This window comes from Bombyx mori, chromosome 13, assembly GCF_030269925.1.
Source record: "Bombyx mori chromosome 13, ASM3026992v2".
Taxonomy (NCBI): domain Eukaryota; kingdom Metazoa; phylum Arthropoda; class Insecta; order Lepidoptera; family Bombycidae; genus Bombyx; species Bombyx mori.
Window position 1 is genome coordinate 12,531,091 of NC_085119.1, and position 27,987 is coordinate 12,559,077.

The 27,987-nt window shown below is 35.0% G+C and overlaps 1 protein-coding gene across 4 annotated transcripts in view; it reads right to left on the minus strand.

The window, feature by feature from the left end:
• The window catches only part of LOC101741917 (uncharacterized), a 164,792-nt gene extending 136,862 nt beyond the window's left edge, over positions 1 to 27,930 (minus strand). For 2 of the 4 annotated variants that reach the window (XM_062671902.1, XM_038014842.2), the window contains exon 1: positions 27,692 to 27,930. The gene's annotated coding sequence lies outside the window, so the exon portion shown is untranslated. The remainder of the gene's footprint in view (positions 1 to 27,691) is intronic. The other 2 variants (XM_004927727.4, XM_012691928.4) reach the window with 2 other exon arrangements.
• Positions 27,931 to 27,987: the final 57 nt, after the last annotated feature.

Below are 27,987 nucleotides of genomic sequence, written 5' to 3' on the forward strand. Positions count from 1 at the left end.
GATCCTCGATATATAGATACGATTCGATACGCGGCAAAACCGATATTACCCACTCCTAACCAGCACTCTAGCGCGCTGCCGTGGAGTGAATAGAGCGACCGGTCGACGGTGTATCGCGTCCCGACCCGGCAGGCTGGTTCTGGTCCAGCGGGGTATTCCGGGACACCAGCGGCACCGTCTGGGCGGCCCGACGGGCTGCCGTACCGAGACGGCCGACGTTTCAGAGCCTTCGATTCGCCTCGAAGGCTCCGTCGGCTGGGCGTCCTTGGGGTGAGCCGCGCCGTCTGGTTGTAGTGTTGACCGCGGTAGCCCCCCTACCTCATCCGGGTTCTGACCTCGGAGGGGATCGGACGTCGGGTGTAAGAGTGCAGGGGAGTCGTTTAGTGGGTGGGTCCTAAAATCCTTGGGCCCGCGGTCTGCTCACAACACCATGCAGATCGTTGAGTCTCACATAACCCGCGCGCCCCTTTTGCGCGGGGACCTCGTAGGAGGTTCGGTCCTCTACCCGAAAAAAAAAAAAAGGTGGGTTGCTCTTCTTCTTAGTCGCAACTTTTGGTTGCCATGACAACGTACACGTAGAGACATTCGTTAGATTCCCAATGCACTTCCCGGTCTGACGATTCGAGAAGTTTCGAGTATACTAGAGTAAGCTTAGGGTATCCTTGATTCCGCGGTCTGCTGCCAGCATCTCCAGACTGTCAACTCCCAAATACCCCACGCGCCTCCTTTTTTTTTCTGGCCCGGTGGCCGCACCTCCGACGAGGTACCCTCGCCTAGGGGTGCGTTGGATATGTGGGACTGGATGATCCGCAGATGTTAGAAGCGGATCACGGGCCCAAGGGTGGCACTGAATGCCCTAGCCACTAAACGACTTGCCTGCCATTTAACCAAAGCGTCTGATCCCCCAAGGTCAGAATCCTGGTGGGGTAAGGTGGTTACCTCGGTCAACACACCAACCAGACAAGCGGCTTACCTTAAGGACACCCGGCCCACGGATGTCGGATAAATGCCGCCACCAAACTTGACCATCTAGAGACATGAGTTCTAAGGTCTCAGATTTTACAGTACAACGGCTGCCCTACTCTTCAAAATGAAAAGCATTACTGTGTCTCGGCAGAAATAGGCAGGGGTGGTATCTATCCGTGGGGTCTTACAACACGCCCTGCTATCCGTTATTTTATAGTTGAACACATTTTTTCTAAATTATTTCCGGGTAAAGACTTTTAATACACAGTTTTAGCGTTTAAGAAAAAATGAGCAAAACCAGCGTGTTTTTGCAGAGCAGAGTGTTTTGTTTTGAACAAAGATCCCAAACGAAATGAAGAGGTCTTCATTTCACATTAGTTAGTATTTATGAGATTGTTATCTCCTTGATTATGATTCTTTCGGTCATCGGTGCCATTAGCCTATTGAAGTGATCTGAATATGTCACATTATTCTATTTTTGGTTGTAAAGCATTATATGTATAAGGTTTTCGTATATTGATATTAAAAGTCGTTATGCGCCTCTGCTTGTGTATTATTCTCTGATAATTTTTTTTAAGAGACTTTAAATTATGTGGCTCTTATCATCAGTTAGTGTATTTTAATGATTTTTTTGTTTATGATGAATGCATGCTTACTGCAGAAATATGAAAATATGCCAAAAAGCCGCTGTGAAGCACCATGGAAGCAACTAAATGTGCCTAGTATTTATAATTCAGTTTTGATATTTCGTAAATGTATACTTGAATAGTTTCGTTGAGTTTGATCTAAAAAGTGTTTTATTTTAATTTATTACCTTGCGCAATCTTGTATTTGATGTTTTTAAAATACATTTTTCTAGACAAAGTTATGCTGTGAATGTTAATAGGCTAATATAATTCAGTATTATATCACACGAGAAAGTATTTTTTCCGTGTTGATGTATGTTTGATGTGATTCTGAACTGGACTTGTGTAACAAGTTATTTATCCTGTTTGAAATATTATACTTTATACTTGTATTTGTTGAGTTTGAGAATAACATTGTGTAATAAAATCAAACCCGCAAAATTATAATTTGCGTAATTACTGGTCCTCTTAGGAGTCCGCACGGGTAGGTACCACCGCCCTGAATATTTCTGCCGTGAAGCAGCAATGCGTTTCGGTTTGAAGGGTGGGGCAGCCGTTGTAAATATTTTGAGATCTTATAACTCATATCTCATGGTGGGTGGTGGTATTTACATTGTAGATGTCTATGGGCTCCAGTAATTACTTAAAACCAGGTGGGCTGTGAGCTCGTCCATCCACCAAAAGTTTTCTCTCGAGATAATACCTAAGGCCAGGCTATACGTTAAATCTAAATGTCTGGTAATATAGTACTAAACTATACATCTTATCCGAACTTTTATTTTTTCAGATGAGCTAATAAGATGATGGTGAGATCGACATTCCTAAGGAAAAGACAAAAAATACACGGTTCTATCAAATGGGGATTTGGAAAAAAAATATAGATTTCACCTTTTGCTACTAATCTATCTAGATCTAGATATCTATAGCTATTATCCAATCTATATAATAATATATATATATAAAAATGAATTGCTGTTCGTTAGTCTCGCTAAAACTCGGGAACGGCTAGACCGATTTGGCTAATTTTGGTCTTGAATTATTTGTGGAAGTCCAGAGAAGGTTTAAAAGGTAGATAGATAACTATGAAAATACTTGGAATTAAATAAAAATAACAATTTTGTTTTTCCTATGATGTGTCCCCCGTCGGACGGGTTCCTTTTGTTTGTTTTAAGTTTATTTTATACAAAAGTTTAGGTCTTTTATTTATCGATTGAGGCCATTTGAGGCACTACGAAGTCTGCCGGGTCAGCTAGTACTTAATAATAATAGGAATGCAATATTTTAATGTAATTTTATGCATTAACAAAGACGAACTTAATAACTACTGCATTACATTGGACTACCCACAGAACCAAAATCAAAGGATGTAATACAGTGAGGTCCATGTATTCTAGTTTTGGATTAGATTACTGTTATAAAATATAATCACATTATCACATTACATCACATCAATAAAATTGTTTTTAAAGCATTACTACTAATTTAATTATTATTATATAGACTTTAAGTACGTAATGAAATCGAAAAATGAATTTAGTTTTCTTTTAATTTACTTGTATTCGTATATTCTGTAGATTAGTCCAAATTAAATGAAGCTCGTACCCATATTACAGCTGATAAAGAGCTGTTTGTTGGAAATGTGCTCGTTTGCTGTTCTCTTGGATAGTTTAACTCAACTACACAAGGTTGTCGGTTTGCTGGCTATTTTTTAGTTATATTAATTTAGTCTAATTTTTTTCTAATTTTGTTCGATATTGTAATGTAATAGAATTGCATGAATTTTTAATAGTTCTCATTAATAGTAAAATGTATTTTTTTATTTCATCTGATAAAAAATTTCGCAATGATAACCATATATCCGTCGTTATAGATTTGATTAGTAGCGACGGCATTGATTTTATTGCGTTTTTTTTTTGGGACAAACGTAACCACGGTATCAATGACCTCAGGTAATTTCATAATACCCGACGATACGTTTATGGTAAAAAGATGTCGAGGCTTAGAAGAATCAATGAATTTTAAAATAACACGTTTTGTCAACCCTAGCCTTAGGGCGTGCAGTTTAGAACTAGTGTGGTTGTAAAGTTCATTTTATATTTACCTTATTTAGTTTCTTAGTCTACGACTAAGTGTTTTAATATGTTTCTGAGCAAAGAACCAATTATCAACAGACGAAACGTATAAGCATAGTTGTATCATAACTAAAATTAAGTTCCACGTTAACCGGTCTTTAGTTAGAATTCTGTCACTTAGAACTTTCTCATATCTATCCGATAATAATATGTCCAACTAGTAAATTTCCGTTGGTACGCTTGTATAACGTTCAGAGAAAGCTGTTGCCCGTTTTCTTTGCGATACCCACAGGGTGATGCTATTTTGGGTAAATACGTAGCCAAAACTTAACACGGTATTTTTAAGTACGGTCAAAACTTTACAAGCCTTGCTGTAACTAATTTACTGTAGATTTCATTTAGATTAAGGGGCATGTCGTCTCTGATAGATATATTTCTGAATCTATCAGTAGCATGAACATCAGAAGAGAACGAAATATCTGTTAGATAGGGAGTGTGCAAAGTTTACATTAAATCTACTGGTGGTAGGACCTCTTGTGACCGCGCGGTTGGGTACCACTACCTCGCCTATTTCTGCCGTGAAGCAATAATACGTTTCGGTTTGAAGGGCGGAGCAGCCGTTTTAACTATACTTGAGAGACCTTAGAACTTATATCTCAAGGTGGGTGGCGCATTTACGTTGTGGATGTCTATGAGCTCCAGTAACCACTTAACACCAGGTGGGCTGTGAGCTCGTCCACCCATCTAAGCAATAAAAGAGAAAAATTGCCCTTGGTACGTATCAGAACATGAAATATGTATGTGCCCTGGCGAAAAGTCCAAACGGCTCTTTTGAAAATGTCATAAGACTCGGTCACCCAATCCGGCTAATCATTTGGGTGCCGACCGAACGTCTAATGAATATGTTACGTAAGCTATAACTTTATATGAGGAAGTTATTTCGTGCTTTATGGCCAATTTCACGTAACCGATTTTGTGCAACATTTTGAATATTGATTCGGCGAAAGACTCATAGTTTCCGAGATTTTACGTATTGATCTTTGGTTTAAAAAATTTTTTTGTGTAAATTTCTTCAGTTGCCTTCTGATTTGAAATGAAAAAGTTACAAACATATAGAGTTCAACCTTTGAGAGAATGGAATAGAATACTTCAGAAAGTCACTTCTATCATGTATGAAAAGCACATAGTTTTTTTAATGGCACTAAACGAACCTTGAGCCTCAATGGTATTTTACTGTAATCAGATATTACAATAGAAATAAGTAAAAACAATGATTTTCCTGCAAAAAAATATGTGTTAAGCATTATCATTATAGTTAAGTTATATAATTAATTTTTATCATTATAGAGAGAAAAATAAATAGTTTATTAATAATATGTATCAAATTCATTGACATTACGAACGTTATATTTAGAAAAAAATACATGCACATACGAGTTTTTAATAATAAAATCGTCATCAGAAGCATAAAGTATAAATAAAGTACTTTCTCCTGTCCTCGGTCATTGTGCCAAGTACGAAAAGGTTGATAAATATGCAAATGTGTATTATAAGATTATGCGAATTTCCTTAAGTTCGCAGCTGAAGAAGCGTTACGTTGCTTTCATTGGAAAGTCTCTTGCGGACGGAACTCCTCGTCGTCTGCACGCTCTTTGTAATGCTCATATAATAAAGAATGGCCTCCAGCAACAAGCAGATAATGCGATATTTTTTCAATTTGTATCTATACTATATTTATAATTTATAATAATATTATAAAGAGGAAAGATTTGTTTGTTTGTTTGTATTGAATAGGCTCCGAAACTACTGAACCGATTTGAAAAATTCTTTCACTGTTTGGAAGCTACACTATTCCCGAGTGACATAGGCAATAATCTTTTTTGAAAAAAATTAGGGATCCTTACTAAAACTCCAATAATGTAACCCAAGGTGTTAAAAAAATTATACCTAAAATATTGTTTACATCGCGTGCCCTGCGAAAACTATTGATGATAGAATAAAATAATGTAATACGACTTTGTGGAACACATTATTATTTACAAAGAATGTCGCAATCAGCACATGTCTAACTATTATACTTATGCCGCAATAAGTGTTCATTTATTTAAAAAAAAAAAACATCGTCAAATATCGTTGAAGTTTTTGCTAAAGACCCGAACGGAGCCGGAGCGGGCCGCTAGTATAAAATAAGTTCACAGTTTTCGCGATGACAAAAACCTATGGAAATTCCAATCCCACTAACTTTTATATAGTTGAACACCAAGTGTGAATTATGTTTATAACATAATAATATAACATTGACGTTTAGGAAAAAACTGGTGTGTTAGATACATTTTTATTGAGAAAAAATAATACCGAAAGTCTGAAGTCTGAGTCCTAAGGTTAGGTAGCCTGGCTTAATTAGGTTATTTGATAATAATACGGTTTTTTTAAAGAGAATATGACTGACATTTTAATTATAATCTAATTACTATTATATTATCTGCATATTAAAAGCTAAAAGATATTGTATTTGTCGTTTTACGCTTTTAGTGGACGTCATACTTTAATCGACCTGCGAGATTGTAGCGTACAAAACACAGACCATCTTTCCGAGTAAGGTAATGAAATACACATGCATCGTTTATAAGATACTTAATCTGTATTTATGGAGATATGCATTGGACTTTCTTATTTAATGCTACATTACTTATTATGGTATTATTCTCCTAAGCGGTATATGTATTGTGAAATAAAGTTTGGTTTATGTGTGAGACATATCAGAGCTTGTAGAAAAGTGGCCGTTTTTTTTTATTTTTTTTTTATTGCTTAGTTGTGTGGACGAGCTCACAGCCCATCTGGTGTTAAGTGGTTACTGGAGCCCATAGACATCTACAACGTAAATGCGCCACACACCTTGAGATATAGTTCTAAGGTCTCAGTATTGTCACAACGGCTGCCCCACCCTTCAAACCGAAACGCATTACTGCTTCACGGCAGAAATAGGCGGGGCGGTGGTACCTACCCGTGCGGACTCACAAGAGTTCCTACCACCGTTTTATTATATTATATAATAGCATAAAGTACTTGTAGTACCAGTAGTAGTTACTAGTCTTGAATTTATACTAATATTATATATTATATTTATTTACATAAATTTGAAACTTTGATGTCGGTATGAGTAGAGTAGAATACAGATGTAACAAATGTGGTTTGGTCTTTGTAGCATGACGCGTGTCGCAATTAGTTCAATTCAATAGTGCCCACAGAGAAATAATTTGGTAAACCAATAAAATAGTGTCATTGGGTACACCGCTTCAAATGTGTTCGTTTACAGTAATATCAGTTCAATGAAGCTATAAGAAAATTTCTAGATTAAAGAAACCATTGACCTATATATTACAGCAGATACTAAAACAACTATTTATAAAGATAAACTTGTCGGATCTTTGCTATCGTCGGCGATCGAAGTGTATTTGATAGTTCAAACAGACGGTCATAAAGATTTAATAACATCAAAAAGAGCTGAGCGCAAAGATCGGTTCAAACTCGTAAATTGCACGCCTAGCAAAATTTCGCGTAAGTTTATTTATTTTGTTAGATTAACATTATTAATACCAAATTTTGGAAATTGAATTTCTAAAATCAATCTTAAAGTTTCAAAATATAGTTTAGAAGAAAATTCATTTATTTAAATCTATGAATTAATTTATTATTTTATTTTAATGTAAACGTAAATCGAATTTGAGGTTTTAATAATTAAAAGACGGGCGACGTCAAGTCAGTTTATAGGTACTTTGAGTTACCGAGAGAGCTAGCAATCTAACTAGACTGAGTTGCCCTTAGAAATGGTAACTGTTTAATGGTAAATGTTTGACGTTTTGGCATAATTGTTAACCAATTAAGGCAGCTAGACATCCGAAAAAGGCTCTCTTCCATCTGCCGGGAACGTGTTATGAGCTTCTTCGGACACATCATGCGGTCTTCCAGACATGAATTAGAGAAGCTCATAATTACGGGTCGAATAGAAGGCAAGCGCGCCGTGGGCAGAACACCAGCCAGATGGTCAGATCTAGCAAGAGAAGCACTCGGTGGTAGTCTGTACCATGCAGTCCATGCCACCCATGATCGGGTGCATTGGAAGTACATCGCATGTGGTCGCGATCCTCAGTAGTGAGGGAACGATATAGAAGAAGAAGTTAACCAATTGATAGGTAGAATGATAATACCCACGACTATTATGCGAAGTTCCTTAAAGAAGTTGCGGTGGTCTAAAAGATAAGATTCCGGTATTTTCGTATCGAATAATGCGATTTTAGCAGTAGGCGGCGGCTTGACTCTGCCCCTGGCATTGCTGAAGTCTATGGGCGACGGTAACCACTCACCATCAGGTGGGCCGTGTGCTCGTCTGCCTACAAGGGCAATAAAAAAAAAGTTTTCAAAGTTCCCGCACTCAGGTACCAATTTTTCTAATGAAATTGGTATTTCATACAATACATATTTACAATGCAACAACAGATAGACAGAAGCGCATAGCGACTTCAAATGTCGAGACACGAACACCTTATATAATGTTTTACAACGAAAAATAGAATAATGTGACATAATCAGATCACTTCAATGGGCTAATAGCACCGATAAACTTAAGAAAGAATCATAAACAACCAAATAACAATCTCATAAATACATACTAACCAACGTGAAAAGAAGACCTCTTAATTTAGTTTGAGATTTCTGTTCAAAAAAAATAGTTTTAGGAGATTTTAAGAATCTAATCTCATACTTGTTTTTCTCATTTAAACACGAAAACTGTGGGTATTTAGCAAAATTTAATCTATACTTATACTTATACTTATCTATACTCTATACTAATATTATAAAGAGGAAAGATTAGTTTGTTTGTTTGTTTCGAATAGGCTCCGAAACTACTGGACCGATTTGAAAAATTCTTTTTCCATTAGAAGACGACATTGACCCTGATGAACATAGGCTACTTTTTTAATTTTTTTTTTTAATTTTTTTTTTTGGTTTCATGTGTGTTTTAATGTTTCCGAAGCAAAGCGAGGGTGGGTCGCTAGTAATAATATTATAAAGAGGAAAAATTTGTTTGTTTGTTTGTATTGAATAGGCTCCGAAACTACTAAACCGATTTGAAAAATTCTTTCACTGTTTGGAAGCTTCACTATTCCCGAGTGACACAGGCGATAAACCGTTTTTGAAAAAAAAAAATTAGGGATCCTTACTAAAAATTCAATAATGTAACTCAAGGTGTAAAAAAATAACCTAAAATATCCTTTACACCGCGCGCCCTGCGAAAGCTACTGATGATAGAATAAAATAATGTACTACGACTTTGTAGAACATATTAATATTTACAAAAAGTGTCGCGACAGCATAATATGTCTAACTATTATAGTTATGCCGCAGTAAAGTAAGTGTTCTTTCAGGTAAGTGTTCTTTTATTTAAAAAATAAAACAACGTCAAATATCATTGAAATTTTTGTTAAAGACCCGAGCGGAGCCGGAGCGGGCCGCTTGTAAACTATAAAATTACTGATACTCGTAGAAAGACGTGTTGAAGTCCGCACGGGTAAGTACTATCCTGCATATTTCTATCCAGAAGATCTCATGAGTGCTATAGACTAAGATTGGGACTTCAACCTTACGTGTCCAGGTGGGTGATGGTATTCACGCTTAGATGTTTATAGGTTCTGTTAACCACTTACACCAGTGTTCTTAGTCTAAGTTTTTTAACGTTCTCGATAGCGTAAGAGTTAACTAATTTGCCATGGGCACTGTTCCAAATGCATACCAATTTGAGTTAGCTTTTACGCTGTCGAGAACGTTAAAAAACTCGCACTTAGTACACAGGTGAGCCAAGAGCTCGTTCCGAAAACCATTAAAAAATAACTATGTAGTTAATAGATGTACCGCACGCGCCTGCTTTTGAGAGTAATGGAAAGAATTTAGGTTGAGGCTTTGAGAAAATTAGAACGATGGGAAAGTGCTACTGGCCCTTAACGTTTAGAAATAATAAAACGCGTGCAGATGTAGTGACTAAAAAAATATCTTTTCTGAATACCCTCTCCCCTAATAACGGTTCGAAGTAGTTGAAATCGGGTCGACCCAAGTGGAACATCTCGTAATCTGGACCAAGATTAACTTCTGAACTTCGAGTATCGACTGGCTGTACTAGTACCATTATTTCGTGTTCGGACTGCGATCGGGTAGCAACTTATTTTCGTTTATTAGCCAAGTTAAATACAGGATTTCTCGTGTGTTCCGTGGTGAAGTTTTTTTAAGTCCTTGATCAATTTGCAATGCGGAAAACCGGTTCGATATTTTAACATTTTTGTCTTATTCGTTTTTTATTAGGAATACTAATTTAATGTTAGTATTGACAATAAATAAAAATCCTGCAAGTATTTTGCAATTTTTTTAAGAATTTCTTGAAAACTAAATTAGTTCAAAATTATTTGAGATGAATAAATTTAGGTCCTTTTTTAGGGTAAATTTGATGAGATTCATTTAATAATATTGTATGGTAAATATATCTTAATAATGTAAATAATATGTCACACTAATATTTAAAAAGCTATGGTGGATATTTTCCCCATAATTCATACGTAAAAGTATTATCCCCAATATTTTTCTACTGGCCTTTGATTGATCGTTTGAGTATTAGTGGACATTAAGGCGCACTATCCAATGAGTCCTACTTAATATTTTTTCTAATAAACATAATATAATAAAAATAGCTGATAAGCTATTTAAAATTAATTAATTCACTAAATCAGCTCCTGACTGCGGAATTTGCAAGTAATTTTATAGTAACTATATATAAATATTTTCATTGGTCATGGAATCACTATTTATACACAAAATTTCTCTGCCTCCGAAGAATCATAGACTTGCGCATACTAAACGCACGAGAGACCAGAGAAAGGTAATTACTGTGTTCGTTCAATCATCACTACAATATGAATTTTTGTAGGTCATCGTCGTACCAAGTAAATAAACATAGCCGCTGACTAACAAACTCGTTCTGTACTCCTTGATCTTGACATAGATTCAGCATAAATCCTTCTTCGCCAAACCTGTTCGGTTTGCGAGTTTAATAACAATTGCACATAAACAGTACGTCTTCGATTGTTAAAACGTTTTCAATCTTTTTGTGATCATATTTGGATAGTGCACTCACGGTCCATCTAGAGTTATTTTATGGAGCCGACGAATGCCACAAAGTGAAAGCAACCGCCATTATTAAGACATAAGGTTGAAGTTGAAGTGATATAGTAACTGCTTTCTTTCAAATCGGAATGCGTGATTGTTTCGCCGCAAAAATAGGTAGGATAGTGTGTTATTGCTTTATTTTTATTTTCTATTGTTTTTTGATTACTCTTCTTTTTCTTCTTGCCCCTATCCAACATTATGTGAAATAGACGCAGCATTTCCTCTTGTCATATTGTACGACTGGCAGCCTGTCTGACATCAATTCTCCTTGAAATATATCTCCATATATTTATTGCAACGTATCATTTATCTATTATTTTTTTTGGTTTCCTGTTGAAGATTATGAGCCCTCTATACTCTGATCTATATATAAATATAAGTCTGACTGAAGTTTTATTACGTTTTGATAATTTATAACTCAATAGGCTTGTACGAGAGTTTCACGTTCTACCGTGAACTTATGTTACTATCTACACCAAAAAATAATGAATCTAGTATCGAGCTTACTCTTTTTGGACTGATAAACACACAAGGTGTACCTACAGTGAATCAATTAAATTTTTATACCAAATCAGAAATCTGCTCGGCGTTTGTTCATACATACATTATTGTTTTGGTATTTACTGAATGGAAGCATTCGCGAGTGTCGCGATTTCACTCGGTGTAACACTTATGTGCTTTCTGTTTTAGCCGGCTGTCTTTTTTGTTTGCTATTAAGATATTTAGTGGGATGTTGTGATATTTTTTTTACGTTATATTTCTCGTTTTTTTTAAATGTTATATGAGCAGATAAGCTCTTATCTTATAACACCACCCCCCTTGAAAGATAAGAGCTAATTATATTGCTATCATAACATACCCTAATCCCCGTAAAGCTCTAAGTTAGATGGGGTCCAAATTTTTTTAAATTATCTTTGTAGGTAATTATTTTAGGTAGGCAGCGGCTTGGGTCTGCCCCTGGCATTGCTGAAGTTCTTGGGCGACGGTAACCACTCACCATAAGGTGGGCCGTATGCTCGTCTGCCTACACGAGCAATAAAAAAAAGAAAAATGAGCTCACTGCTTTTCTGGTGTTATATGGTTACCGGAGCCCATAGATATCTCAACGCGAATGCCAACATCCACATGAACTGAGTCCCAATGAAGCAAATTATATTTAGTGCACTTTTTATTGGGATGGGATGGGAACACGATTTGTTGTAGAACACATTTTTTTTACCTCGGCACTAATCTCTCTACATTTTAAATACTAATTACGTTCCCGTATGTCGTTCGTAGATTTTGGTATTGATTGTTCATTCAATCATTGTGTGGTTTGACATTTGAAGGCGACAGCTCGCGGTATTAATGGCTTAAAATAAACCGTTACCTCGGTTATTCATTAATGGTGAGTCTGATAAGATTTATATTTTTCACGAAAACTGACCATGTCTGCTGATCGTTAAGAATGAAAATAAAATTTAATTATACCTTGAAACGTTCTGTGCTCGATCGTGCATTTATAAACAACTGAAGGCTCTCGATAAGACAGGTCGTTTACCTTTTTCGCAATTCATTCATTCGTTTTCCTTAAATGGTCAGATATTCATGAAGAATTTGCTAAAGATGGCCACAAAAATATTAAATGCTATGAGATTTGAATAATATTTTAAGGCTTGTTTTCTGATCATTCGATATTATTCAGTAAAAATATGAGTCATTTTTGTGAATTATTGATGCTATTTATGAGCAACGGGTCTTGTACGCAGGCAGAGCCCACCTGCGGACAAAATTACCTTTACCTTCGATTTAAAAAAAAACAACATAAGTTACCAGAAAAAAAGTCGAACTTTCTGGAATAATTAAGTGCTTTTAACAGTATCTGACTATCCACACAATTGTATTTGTACTTTATTTCCAAATTGAAAATGAATACCCGTACGATCACACTACAATAATTTTAATTAATTTGCCTTATTGTCCTATCCAAGATAACCATAATTAAAGAATAGTTTTTAGTTCGGTTCGCTACTGATTTTGAATTTACATTTTTTTATTGTAACATCCATTAGCCATGAGTGGAATCGTCAATTTACAACAATGACTAAAAACATATGAGTTTTAAAAAAAGTATTTATCTTTCTCAGCTTCAATTCTCCTAATTACCTATAGAGACCAAAGCTTCAACGCTGCGATCTGGAGAAAAGAGATCGAAGCATCGATATTTCGTTGATGAACTAGTCGGACTCGATTTGTTAAAATTACGCTATGAAGTTCTTCTTCTTTTCTGCATCTTATCCCACTAGGTGGGGTTGGCGCAACTATTTTTTCTATTCCATTCTCTTCTATCTGCCGTCATCTCAACACTCACTCCTCTTTCTCTCTCTCATATCGTCATTCACACACTCCGTCCATGTCTTGTTCGGTCGATCTCTTCCCCCTCTACCTTGCACTACCATTTTCATACATCTCCTAGTCACATGCATCTTCTCTCTACGCATCACATGTCCATACCACGCTAACCGTTCGCTATTTATCGTGGCCTAAAGGATAAGACGCCCGGTGCATTCATATTGAGCGATGCGACTTGCCGGTGTTCGAATCTCGATGGCAAGAAACGATTTTATAATGAAATGCATGGTCAATAAATGATCACGAATGATTTCCATGGTGAATGAATTAATGTCGTGTAATAAAAATCAAACTTGCAAAATTTGCTTAATAGCTGGTGATAGGGCGTTTTGTGTGTCTCGACGAATACGTACCACCGCTCTGCCTATTTATGCCGTGAAGCAGTATTGCTTTTTGGTTCGAAGGGCAGCCGTTGTACTATAAAATCTCAGAGTATAAAAGTAATGCTTCAAGATACTTCGTGGCATTTACCTTGTTGTTGTCTATGGGCTTCGGTATCACTTTAACACCAGGTGGTAAGCACGTCTAGTCATCTAAGAAATTAGAAAAAATAAGAATAAAAATTTCACATTACATACTGTAAGTTAATTGTACTGTGTGTATTAGTTTGTTGCCAGTGCAAGGAAAACGTTTACATAGTTTGATCGCAATTAAATGAGCTGTGTGATAAAGAACAATGTGACAGTAAAGACATAAATCCAAAAAAATATATAAATACAAACATGACTATTTTATTGGACAATGTACATAAATCCGTAATGTTTTGTTACAATAAAACTGTAACTGTTTCTATGTAACAGTTAACAAATAAAATTTACCGGTTTTGCTTAGATTCTGAAGTCGCAATCTTTATGTTCATCTTAATCGCCGCATGAACTTGTCATGTTATGGCGCTTTTGCATAACATACGGGCGGGTCCGTATTTCATACAAAAATGTCTGCTCTATTTCACTTACGCAATGTAACAGAGATAAGGATGTAAATATGCGAACGTAAATTATTTTATTTAAAATACAATGTTTTTGGTGATTTAAATAAACTGAGCTAGTGATTGTTTAGTAGAATTATAGCTAATTTTGTGGTAGCACTATATTGTGATTTGAAGGAGGTTTAGTCTACATTGTAAACTTTATAAATATTTTTAAAATTTACGTAAACGGTTTAGCTGCGCCTCGCTTCAGTGACTACGGAAATACGCATAAGGCACATGTTTTTTAAGCGGGATAAGCTCCATCAATCTTACTTTTGAGGAAACGCTATTTGAAGCAAGAGCAACAAATGTTCAAAGTTAAATCGCCTATTGATTAATGACGTACGAACGCGGAATACGTGACGAACATAATATAGATACATATACAGACTAGAATAGAAAATACTAATAATAGAAGACTATATTTGTAACTATACTTTAGACCTTGGGAATTATATCTCGAGGTGGGTGGCGCATTTATGTTGTAGATGTCTATGGGCTCCACTTAACACCAGGTGGGCTGTGAGCTCGTCCACCCATATAAGCAATAATTTTTTTTAGGAGAAAAACAAAATTATTATTTACTGATAATATGTAAAAATCTTTTGTAAGATCAACTTTATTGTAGATTGTCGTAGATTTTTTGACGTATTTTATATAAGAGAATATAATTATATAGTTATTGTATTTCTTCAAAAATTTTAAAACTGCGATCCATTCATGTTATTTAATAAATTCACCTTTTAATTATTTTAATAACGGAAAATAATAAGGATATCTTTAACCATGATTCCTCGGTGCGATGTCTCTAAGTGCTGATCGTAAACGAATGTATTTGTATAATTTTACATAATATGTCACCTTATTTAATGTGTAAACCATAAAATACGTTGAAGGTTCAAAGCTTTTATTCATTAGCGCATTAGCCTTAACTGGAAGTAAGGACTATGTTTTGTTACGTGACATCATAATAAATATAATACATTGGTTATTTTAAGGCTGGATAGCTTGTCATTATTTTGCATTTATTGTCATTTATTAGCAATATTGTTTCATTTTATTAGTTTTGTTTTTCAATCATATTTTAGTCAAATTATAGGTCACTGTCAAGAGAATTATAAAAGCCCTTTCGTATATATTAATTGTATAATTGTGAAATCAATACACATATATAATTGCAATAGAGCTTTTTACATTAAAAAAATAATTGAAACAGTCTGATCTAAAATCTTTATTTAGAAGCGCGCTTGTGCCAATAGCTTGGTAAATAATGGAACAAATCGCGGACGGTCATCCGTCTACAAAGTAAGATTCCCTGTGCTATGAGTATCAGAAACTGAAATACATATTTATATACGTTTAAATATATACACACATACATAATATTATATATACAATAAACATCCGGACGAAGAGCAAACAAACTTGTTCATCACACAATTGTTCGACCGATGTGGGAATCGAACCCACGACCCTCTGCGCAATAGTCAGGGCCGCTAAATATTGCGCCACCGAGTCAGTCAGTATTTTAAGTTATTCTACGAGCTAAATTCCCAGTTCTCTGGTGTTAGAAGGTCATATTAGGTGTCATCAGCCTGTCTATTCTATCTCAAGAATACGATTCAGAAAACCAAGATCTTAAAAATATGACATTATGGAAAACAAATTGTCAATTCCTAATCAAGTCCATCCGAATTCCTATTAAAGTCCACTTTCACATTAGTTTAAAAATGATTAAGTTATGTACACAATATGTATAACTATCGATACATTCAGGTCAAGCCGCTTGCTTACAAAAAAGAGAAATAAAAACATGAAAAATGTATCTTCAAGATTTGCACAAACAACTTCTCGGAAGGATTGAAAAAAAAAAACGGCTTCCTTTTTCGGTACGTCATCGACAAATTACGATGATGTTAAAATTAAGAACGTTTGACTCTTGGGAACAAAAAATGCTTAGATACATTTGGCTCTCAATTTTAAATAATATATTTCATATTTATCTATCCATCATTCTAAATACAGAACAAGGTTTTGTAATATCGCAAGAAGAAAGAGACGAAAAACCATTAAACGAATACCATTATGATGTGTTTGTTGTTTGGAAAAAAAATTAAAACGCATCGTTAATATGGATATGCTGCGATTTAGTACTAATTAATTTTAAAGTTATATTTTTAGCATGATACATCGAAATTCATGTCTATGTATTTTGAGTTAGTTTTTTTTAAACCTACCTACTATTTGTATCCTCCTGGGGCTATATTAGCTATGGTGAACGTGTAGTCGAGCTCATGTTGCTCTCCCTGGGAGACTGCTAACAACTGTCCTAGCAAGAGCAGTGCTACGCTGAATGTACCACTAGAACGAAATCGTGACCCACTGTGAACATCCGCCGAGAAACTTAATGAGCTGTGTCGGTGGGTTAAGTGGCACTAACAACCCTTCGTCGCATTCAATGGGTTCGACGAGAAAGTTGACTGGTGCTTGGAATGTCTAACGCGCCAAGATTGGATCGGGAGAATCCGTGAATTATGCATTTATAATAAAATCTGAGTTACTTGAACTCTACCGCTACGTTGTTGTCCACTGTTCTTGTCATTAAAAAGAATAAATCTACCTGATCGAATTAATCGCGTGCCATCTTTTACACATTGACTTCTAGTTAGTATGAAAGAAGGAAATTCTGAAATTCTAATACGCACTTATAAATTTCAAGCGACTCGGCTCAGCATTGTTTGAACGAAATGGGCACGATCAAACATACAAATATTTTATGTAAATTAGCAATTATTAATTTACAATAAGACGTTAATATACAAGATACAAAACTTTGGACCTTTAAAAACTTCTTAAATATACGAAATAATAATTTCGCAACATATTCTCAAGCAGCACTTAGCAAACAGGTAGGTACGTACATCGTGAAGTTCTCACAAAAATACGATTTCCCAAAAATTTATCTTATCTAAGAGGGTCATCCTTGCGTTTTGTTCTTACGTCAAATCACTAGATTTACATCGTGTCTTAACCTGCTTCTGTCAAGGATTCTAAGAAAGAAGCCAGGGGAACTTGTTAAGTCGTATTTTAAGATACTTAATAGTGATGTGATGTAGTCTTGATATGAAACGTTACTGATTGCTGTCGAGATAGATAATTTTTTATTTGAACTGTTTCGCTACGCAAATGCTTACACCGTCTGATATGGGGTCATAGTCTAAATTGTGCCAAATTGTACCATCCATCTTTTGGATCGAAACACATGTATCGCAAATACATGTTTAGTATAAGTAGATTGGTAGTACTTACTTGAGTTTACAATGAACTCTACTAGAAATATTGGTCCAAATTAAAAATAATTTTACGATTTAATCTCCCGTTTTTCATTGTCATTATGTTATTTTCTACGCTTCGTATACTTTACAGCTTTTACACACGAACGACAAAGATGTTGTGTTTGTTAAAAAAGAAGGCTAATTGGCGCAATATTAAACCGTATAAGTCGACGCCGTATTATGTTTGCAATTCGCCAAAACTAAAGAATATACAGCATAGTTTCAATTAAAATTTATTACTAATATTACGCTAATATTAAAAACTAGCTTTTGCCCGCGACTTCGTCCGCGTGGAAAATAGTTCACAAATAATGCTTTGTTTTAGAACAAATTTGGTTAGCATAAAAAACGTTATAGTGAGCTAACCTTAACATATAGACATATGCTGTTCCGGACTTTTTTCTAGATCTTTTAAAGGGGAACAATTCTGTCATACATTATTTTAGCGAAACTTTTTTTTTTATTGCCTTTGTAGGCAGACGAGCATACGGCCCACCTGATGGTGAGTGGTTACCGTCGCCCATGGACTTCAGCAATGCCAGGGGCAGAGCCAAGCCGCTGCCTACCGCTCCAAGCCACTGCTTACCGCTAAACTTTAACCGTTTCTGCAGCGCATGCAGTGGAAGCTCTCAAAAGTTAAAAATAACCCCGATTTTGAAACATTCTTTATTGGTGCTCCACTTGTATTGATCTTATCGTGATGTTATATAGCCTTCCTCAAGAAATGGGCTATCTAACACTGAAAGAATTTTTCAAATCGGGCCAGTAGTTCCTGAGATTAGCGCATCCAAACAAACAAACTCTTCAGCTTTATAATATTAATTAATTAATAATTAATAAGTATAGATTTAAAGATAGTTTAAAAATAGAATATACATAATATCATTTTGTTCATAATCCGATCAGAGCAAACCATATATACAAAACATTAGCTCACAGCGGTAGCTTAATTCATACATCACTGAAAACCACATTCATATTTGTTCAATCATTATATGGATTCAGCCTCCACAATTGCGTCGACAAAAACTCTATTTATGATTTGATGTTTTAATTTATTATCTCTACTCGCATAACTATGATTATCCTTAAACAATTCATACGAAACGCTTTCATAAAATTCGCGCATCTCTTAGCTTACATACGTAGTATCAACAACATTTTATGCTAACGAACACCAACAAACAAACCTATAAATATACATTACTAGCTGACCCCGCAAACGTTGTGTTGCTTTAAATAAGATTTCTAGGGAAATTCTAGTGTAGAAAAAAAACCTCATTTAATCACACAATTACCTCATTATAAACAAAAATATATATAAAAAAAAAAATTGTTTGGGGTGGACAACCCTTATCACTTAGGGGTATGAAAAATAGATAGTAGCCGATTCTCAAACCTACTGAACATACTATTGATACACAAATAAAACCAAAAAAACATGGCTGGCAAGCTACGATTGATACACAAATAAAACCAAAAAAAAACATGGCTGAAAAATGTATAGTGAGTAAGACCGGCTTCGTCCTCATCCCTACTACGTGATGTTTGCTGGATGAGTGGTGACACCTGGCGGGGATAACTGATCGATTGATAGTTGATCAGTAGTCGACCGGCGAGGGTGGGAGATCAAATTGAATTAAAAAAAAGTCATAATTAAAGGAACTTGAAATTATAAACTCTAAATAAGAATTTATCGTACAACAATTATAATATTTGATAGCCATTTTGCAACCTTATTGCGGATCTGTGCATAGAATAAAAAAAAATTAAAATCGGGATGGAAAAATAGGGGTTGATCGTATAAGAGAGAAAATTGAGAGTAATATGATTTTTGTTATTTTAGGTCATGACAAAATAAATAAAAAATTATTGCCAAAAAGATTAAAGTTTATAATTAACAAATAAAAAATAGGGGTTGATCATAGAGGGATGAAAAATTGAAAATTGAAAAATTGATCTCCCTAGCGGAGTTTGGGCCTGCCACGACTGCTGCGGCCCTCTGGTTTCCCATATACTCGTAGTAGTTGTTTGAGCATTCTAGTCTCCTCCATTCGAACTACATGTCCTGGCCATCGTAGGCGTTCAATATTTATAGTTTTTATGATATTAGGATCCTTGTAAATAGCATACAACTCGTGGTTATAGAGCGTCCTTCATATATCATTTACATCGTTTTGTATGTACATAGCGTGTGCTAATCTCGAGTTACTATCGTTATGACAAATTTATCTAAAGTGACAACTGCATAAAATTACAAATTCTTCTTTTTCTCCACCTTATCCCACTAGGTGGGGTCGGCGCAGCTAATTTTTCTCTTCCATTCTCTTCTATCAGCCGTCATTCCAACACTCACTCCTCTCTCTTTCTCATATCGTCATTGACACACTCTATCCATGTCTTCTTCGGTCGACCTCTTCCCCCTCTACCGTGCACTACTATTTCCATACATCATACCTTTTTTTAAGTACATAAAATTACAACACAATCTATATAAATAAAAAACAAGACGCGAACAAACTAATAAACATCTGAATTTTACAAAGATATGACTTACGCTATACGAGTCGAGAAAGATTGATTCTAAGTAACAATTATGTTGACACTAAAAATATATTCCTACATAAGGCAACACTTTACATTTGTTTGTTTTATTCAATCCTAATGTAGTATGAATAAAAACTTACTTTCCTTAAGCAATCATATAAGCACAAATAGAGAGCTGATGTTTTATGGCATCATGGACGTTTGGTATTAAACATGAAACTATGTTAAAGCATTCAAGATGCTAAAAATACTTGATCCTTTCAAGATATTTTTTATTACAGTAAATATTTTTATTTTTATTGCCCTTCTAGGCAGATGAGCGTACGGCCTACCTAATGGTGAGTGGTTACCGTCGCCCGTGGACGTCAGCAATGCCAGGGGCAGAGCCAAGTCGCTGCCTCCCATAAGATTAAACGCGTATGATTGAATCGTATTGAAACTTCGCAACAGTAGTGGCCGGAACAAAAAAAAAATACAATTTCGGTGAACAAGCTCACCGACTACTCATGACAGATTCGATTAAGGAAGTCCAAGTAAAACTGAATAAAGAAAAAGAGATAACAATTTTATCCTTCTAAAATTATAAGTACCTTATTCAATAACAGTTGCATTCAACATAATTATTCATACGGAATGTCAAGATTAAACGCAGAATGCATCCGTCTACTTGACCGAGTTGTATGTTGTATACTTCTTTATAATGCCATTACTTTGTATAAAACCTTGCACCTTTTAATAACGCACCTTGATGACCCATAAGTACGCGCTTTGTTTTCACGGCGTATTTACTTGTTTTAAATTAACATGTACTCTTTTTTCTTTTGTAAAGCTTGGGAATCCGTTTACGGATACCCGGTCGAGATGGGGGGGGGGGAGGGAGAGGCGCCTCCAGAGAAGAGAAGAAGAGGAAGACCAAAGTCCTTCTCTTCTTCCAATTCCTACCGGGAAAATTATTAATAATAATAATAATAATATGTACCTGAATTCTACTACTCTGTTTGTTGTATTTAGTTCATAATTTACCGCGGCTGATTTATTGTATTCATAGAAAAGATTTTGCAAATGAATCGACATAAAAATCTACTACATACATAGCGTTGCTGCAGATATAGCGTTGCGTTTGAGTTATGAAGTGGAAACTCGTGTTTTATTTTCTGGTACGTAACTCATTATAATCTACATTTTCCATTACATAACAATCTACAACAAAGAAAAATTGAGAAAATGTGCGTACGAAAAAAGAATTTCATAGTTTTTTTAGTGCTTTTATTTCAAACCAGTTTGATAGCTCCACAACATTGACACTTCATACAAAATCAATTTCGGGTATTCGTCCATTTCAAAAATCGTATCGATCATCGAAGTTTAAACTCGGATTAGTCACTCGTATGAGCGCCTTATGTTTCTTTAAGCACAACCTGAGCTGTCTCATACGTTTACTGGATGCGAGTTTTAACATTCAACGCGCGTACTGAATATCTCTGGAGGAGCACTGAACTTAGCCGGCGCATTGACTCCTACGTCCATTCCATGGGCAGGGTTAATGCCTGCTCGGACACCTTCGACAAGACAAATGTTCGCAAATAAATGTGGCACAGAAATTACAGCTATTTACAAACAAATGCTTGTTGATTGACCTTTTTATTCATTTGAAAAACTAATCGAGAAAAGAATAGATTTAAAAGTTTTTATATCAAATATCTTTTTTTTTTATTGCCTAGATGGGTGGACGAGCTCACAGCCCTCCTGGTGTTAAGTGGTTACCGGAGCCCATAGACATCGACAACGTAAATGCGCCACCCACCTTGAGATATAAGTTCTAAGGTCTCAAGTATAGTTACAACGGCTGCCCCACCCTTCAAACCGAAACGCATTACTGCTTCACGGCAGAAATAAGCAGGGCGGTGGCACCCACCCGCGATTCACAAGAGGTCCTACCACCAGTGAAAGTATCTTTAGTAAAACTATTTTTTGCCGGGAATCTGACCCGGACCACGTGTCACGGTTATTATGTTATTAGCGATCACACTGACGAGTTTATCTTTCAAAGAAACAAAGATACCTTGCCCGAGCAATTAAGAGATTACAATAAATAAATTTGCAATTATTTATAACAACTATTCGGAACATGTTTATTTACATAACAAGAAACGTAGAAAGCTCATGCGATACAGAACTAAGTTTCTATTGTAAGCTGCGCTTGTACGAATAATTCAGTCATTAATCAATTTATCAAAAATACAATTTTGATTTCGGAATATTTAATTTGGGTTCTTAATATATTCAAGAAATCGTTTTTTTTTTTGATTTTTTTTCGAATATATTTATATTTTCTTATCACTAGCGTATTTTTTACTTTTAAACTAAAAGGGTTATGTTACGTCTATTATTTATGGGATTTTATGACCTGGTAACGGAGACCTTTAAGTCATGTCTTATTTTAATTTATATTCATATTTTTTATGAAAAATGATATTATGGAGTGAAATGAAATGAAGATGATTAATTTGAAACAGTAATCAACTGGGATGAAATTAAATGAAATGAAATATAATCTCAGTAAAATGGTGGTCATTTACTAAAAAAATTTCAGTGGACTTTTCGGAGGATTCCGAGAAGTTACGTCCAGCGGCTTTGTTTCATTTTTCCACATTTGTGCACTCTCACAGATATGAAACAGTTAATAAACCACCATTATTACACACTTAAACCCGAAGAAACACTAAATAGACAAAATAAAACAAATCACATAACTTCACTCCTCGCGTTCCCGCCAAAAACTCCTGTTACGTCTATAAAGACAGAGCGTTGTAGATTAAACACGAAGTTTTTAAAATTCGAACACTGCTTTCGAAAGCTATGATCCGCATTAAGTCTACGAGGATGTCGGGTAAAATAATATCAGGTATGATCCTATTAGTGTCTTTGACTCTGAAAGAAACAAAAAAAGTTAGATTACATTGACATATCGCTGGTCGACTTTCGCTTAGTTCTGTTGTTAGCCGATTCGATACGTCTATTGAGGCGTCTTGTATAATTAGTTACGTCAGAGGACCGCTATGTGCTCTACCGGTCCGATAACGTGTGTTGAATATGTTATAATGGACACTTTCGCGTGAAGACGTGGAAATGAAATACAAATTTTATTTTTATTCAACTATTGACATTTAAAAAGATTGTTCTCTTGTAAGCTCACTGCTCACGTGAACGTTTTTCTAAGAAAAAAACGCTCGGAGAGATTGATATTCCGTCACCGAGTCACGATCGCGATTTTAAATTAATTTGTATAAAAATAATTATCCATGTGTACTCAGTAGTAGGCAGTAGCTTAGCTCTGTCTCAGGAATTGCTGATGTCCGTGAGCGTCGGTAACCACTTATCATCAGTTGGGCCGTTGCCTATCTGCCTACACATGGCTACATTCATTTTTAGATGCAAATGGACTGCAAAGATTCCAAGCTCAGGCATAGAGTTAAGTAGTAGTATTGAGATACTAGCTTTTGCCCGCGACTTCGTCCGCGTGGAATAGTTACTTTGGCATAACGCTAAATTTTACCCGCCTCTTCATTTACGTAGAAAGTGAAAATATTTTTGAATAATAGAGAATGTTAAGGAGCTATTTAAGGTACCAAAATCACGCTTTGGGTGTTTCAATGTTGTAATGAATAACGTATTTGTTTTATATATTTGATTAATATAATCTTTATAAAAACACCTTCACAAATAATGCTTTGTTATGTAAGAACAAATTTGGTTAGCATAAAAACGTTATAGTGAGCCAACCTTTAAATATAGACATATTAAAATGATAATTTATAATTATAACTAAGTCTATTCGTTTTACTTTAATGATATAATTATCTCAAAAGTAAACGTTCAATTCCACCCACAACAACTTAAAACTTGTGTATCTAAAATTTTATGACGTCACCAATGATTACATCTAAGCAGCGAATTAAAGGTACCTACATATAACGTTACAAACTCAATGCACTTGCGTATATATTGCGACTTAAACTCAAATGACAAACGACTGTGATGCGTGATCATTCGTCAATGTCATTAACATTTGTTCAACTTTATGTAACATCAATTGTAACTCTCTCCGGCTTATATTTCAGCTTTAAGAAGCTGTTACTTGTTGTCTATGAGCAGCCGCAATGCTGTTACACGCTTAATAGTTTTGGTTGAGTTATGTTCATGCTTCAGTAAACACGATTCAGGTTTTTATAGGATTTCATCTATGTGTCGATTGATACTGATCGGCTGTGGGTTTTTTATTGGGTAGATAATGGATTGGCCTCAGAGCAGTTTGTTGTAAAGCGCTTACTGGGTGGGGCACATGAACACAACGATCTAAATATAGCTACTTTGAAGCCGTGGCCTAAAGGATAAGACGTCCGGTGCATTCGTATCTGGCGATGCAACGGTGTTCGAATCCCGCATGCGAGTCCCAATTTTTCACATGAAATACGTGCTTAACGAATGTTCACGATTGACTTTCACGGTGAAGGAATAACATCGTGTTATAAAAATCAAACCCGCAAAATTATAATTTGCGTAATTACTGGTGGTAGGACCTCTTGTGAGTCCGCACGGGTAGACACCACCGCCCTGCCTATTTCTGCCGTGAAGCAGTAATGCGTTTCGGTTTGAACGGTGGAGCAGCCGTTGTAATTACGGGTGGCGCATTAACGTTGTAGATATCTAAGGGCTCCAGTAACCGCTTAACGCCAGGTGGGCTGTGAGCTCGTCCACCCATCCATGAAATAAAAATGAAATAAAAAAAACAATGAATTTCTACCGTAACTCAGAACTCAGTCACTTATCACTGCTTGGAGAGTGGGATAGCCGTTATCCGACGTCATATTTCGAGATGGGTGGCGGGGGTTCCATTTACAGCAAGGAAATAATTATACGAGTGAATCATTGTACAATTGATAAAAGTTGGTAGGTACCCACAAAAAGCTTTAAATTTTTTTAGCGTTCAGTAAAAATGGCAAGACAAGCAATAACATTGACATTTAAAAATAATTTCAGAAAATCCTCAAAGTGTATTAAAACTCAAATAACCTAAGCCACAATAAAGCAACTAATAAAACTGTAAAAATAATATTATTATGCCAAATATGTATGATCTATGAATGAGAATTCTCGAAAAATTATACAAACATAGAAAATTATTACTGTGTTTATGTATTGTTAGTACGTATTAGTACTGTAATAATGCGAGTATGAAATATTCATGTTTAGTAATTAAATAATTTGCGATGACCACAGCACGTATGTTCTATTGTTTTATGCCTGGTTACTGCGTAATTAAATATGAAATATACCCAGATTTAGACTATTACGTAGCTCTGTTACGTACAAAACTAAATGTGGTTTTGAAATTAATTAAATATATTATAAAATAAATAAAAGGGTTATTCTATTTAATATTTATTGCATTTCTAAGCCTAATTGTGATTTCGAAAAAAAAATCGGTACGTTTTCTTTTACAAATAAAATATTTTTATTATGCCACAATGAATCTTGAGATGTATTGTTGAAGTATTGTTTTTATGGTATTGCTTTCCTTTAAATTGAAAGATCAATAAATCCTGTAAAAATAGACAGGATGGTGGAACCACGGGGGCTATCCAACAACTCCTACGAAGAGTAATTATATCAATTATTTTTAAATATACAAATTGTATCCTGGGATAGACTTAAGACAGCAACAACGTAGACTATCTTAACAAAAAAACGTAAGTTGGACAAAAGACGTATACAAATCAGAAGCACGAAATAATGAATTATAAGAAAATGTTTTGATGATAACTGATTTTAAAACAACACCTTAGTAAACGTTAATATAAAGTCGAAGTTGTTTATCGCAGAAGTTTTGGTGCGAATTTAATTAATTGTCATGATTGCTTTCGGTTGCATAATGCGCTTCAATCTCAGAGTCTGTGACAGTGAGAGTGCTGCTTTGTAGGTCGCGATGATCGCACTACATTTGCGTCAAAAAATAAAAGACACGTAGGTAGTATGTTGAAGATTTACTCTCATAGTTCAAATTATGATGGATTTTGCGAGATCAGTGCTACGGGCGTGGGATATTTAGACCAAGTGAAAACTATGCGCATTCTTCGTCGACTTTTATCCACAAAGATTGCTATTTAAATTCTTTCCACTTTTTGTTGTAATTGTAAAACCGAATTAACTCATTGCTTGGTGTATTTTTAGTGTTTACGAAATTAAAATTTTGAATTTGGTTAAATACCTTTTCGGATACGGTTAAAAATAAATTTTAAATAACGTATTATATCAGCGAAATTCGACAGATTCGTGTAACAATTAAGGGTGTTTTTTACAGATTATTAAATATTATAACATTGTTGAACTTGTTGTGTTGGGATGTCAACATTGAACAAATAATTATAGAAACAAAAAATTGGTAAATATTTTTAATTAATATTCTAAATATTGTACGCCTCATTTGAGCAGTAAGATGCAGTATGTTTATTTGTTCTGTGTAATTGCTGTTTCACAAGAAAATATTATATTTTATTCCAATTAAGCACCTTTTTTATTATTAAAAAAACAAGGCTATAAAAATACGGCTGTGAAGAATTAATTTAAGATTGGATTTTTTTTTAATTAAGAATTCTATTTATTAGGTTTTTTTTAATTATAAAACGTAAAGCTTCATAGTTTTAAGGTTAATATTTTAGAGTTTTCTCGCTAACAAAATTCTCAGTTACAGTCGAACGTAGGCAAATATTTCACGCAAACCGTGTCGGAGGTTAGGAAATTAGAAAAAAAAAATCGGACATCGATTGTTACAGGCATGCTAATTTGTATCGCAATTTTGTTTCAACAAACTGATTTGCACTGTTCTGGTAAAGCGCTCTAATTTTCCGACGATGTTTCGAAAATTAACCACTGTTGGTCGCAAACCTAATGATAATTATAAAAACTACTTCGTCCTGTTTCATTCGAAAAATAATTTATTATTTAAAAAAAAAAGTGCGGTAATTTAACGATAAAGTCTAGTACGATCTTTCCTTTTTCTCTTCTTCTAAATGCTATTTAAATTAATTAAATCTAAATACTAAAAAAGTACTTTTAAAGATTTTTTGAATCTTAGCAACGAATTGGTCGTGTTCCTGGCATTACAGAAATTCATGAGTGACAATAATAGTTTTCTATTAGGTGTAACAGTATTCTTTATTTATCACTGATACTAAAAAATATATTTTTCCGTTCATATTTTAAAAACAACAAATTAAAAAAAAAATATTCAAGATGTCAAAAGGTTTGTTTTCCATTATGATGACTTCGTTACAGCCGTTCATTTTAAAGAATACGTCTAACCGTAAGTACTGACCACTTATGACCAGTCAGGCCGTGGACTTATCTAACTTCGATAGAAATGAAAATTAAGTGTTTTAATTTCATAACAATTTTCACAGAAAAAAAAAAGTTTAAGTAAATTATTTACGCTTACAAAAAATATCAATGCTCTTACGAAGAAAACCTTTTTTTTTTAAGAATAAAATTTATAATAAATCAAAAAATACATACTGCCCGAACGTCGAACTTAAATTCACAGACACAAGCCACAAACGAGTTCACAGTTCACTCTAATATGAAGTTATCGTTTTAAGTTCGTACGCGGCCAGTGTTGTAGCTGCACTGAACGGCGACGGAAGACCGATGCGTGTTTGCGCTGGCGCACACTCACCTCCGCACAACAGAACAACAGTACCGCGCCTAAAACTTAACCGAAACCGAAAGATATCGACGGATTGACTAATCCAGCACCATGCGCGTTCATGTGTAAACTCATTAACGCTAAGTATAAAAAGAAAAATTAAAAA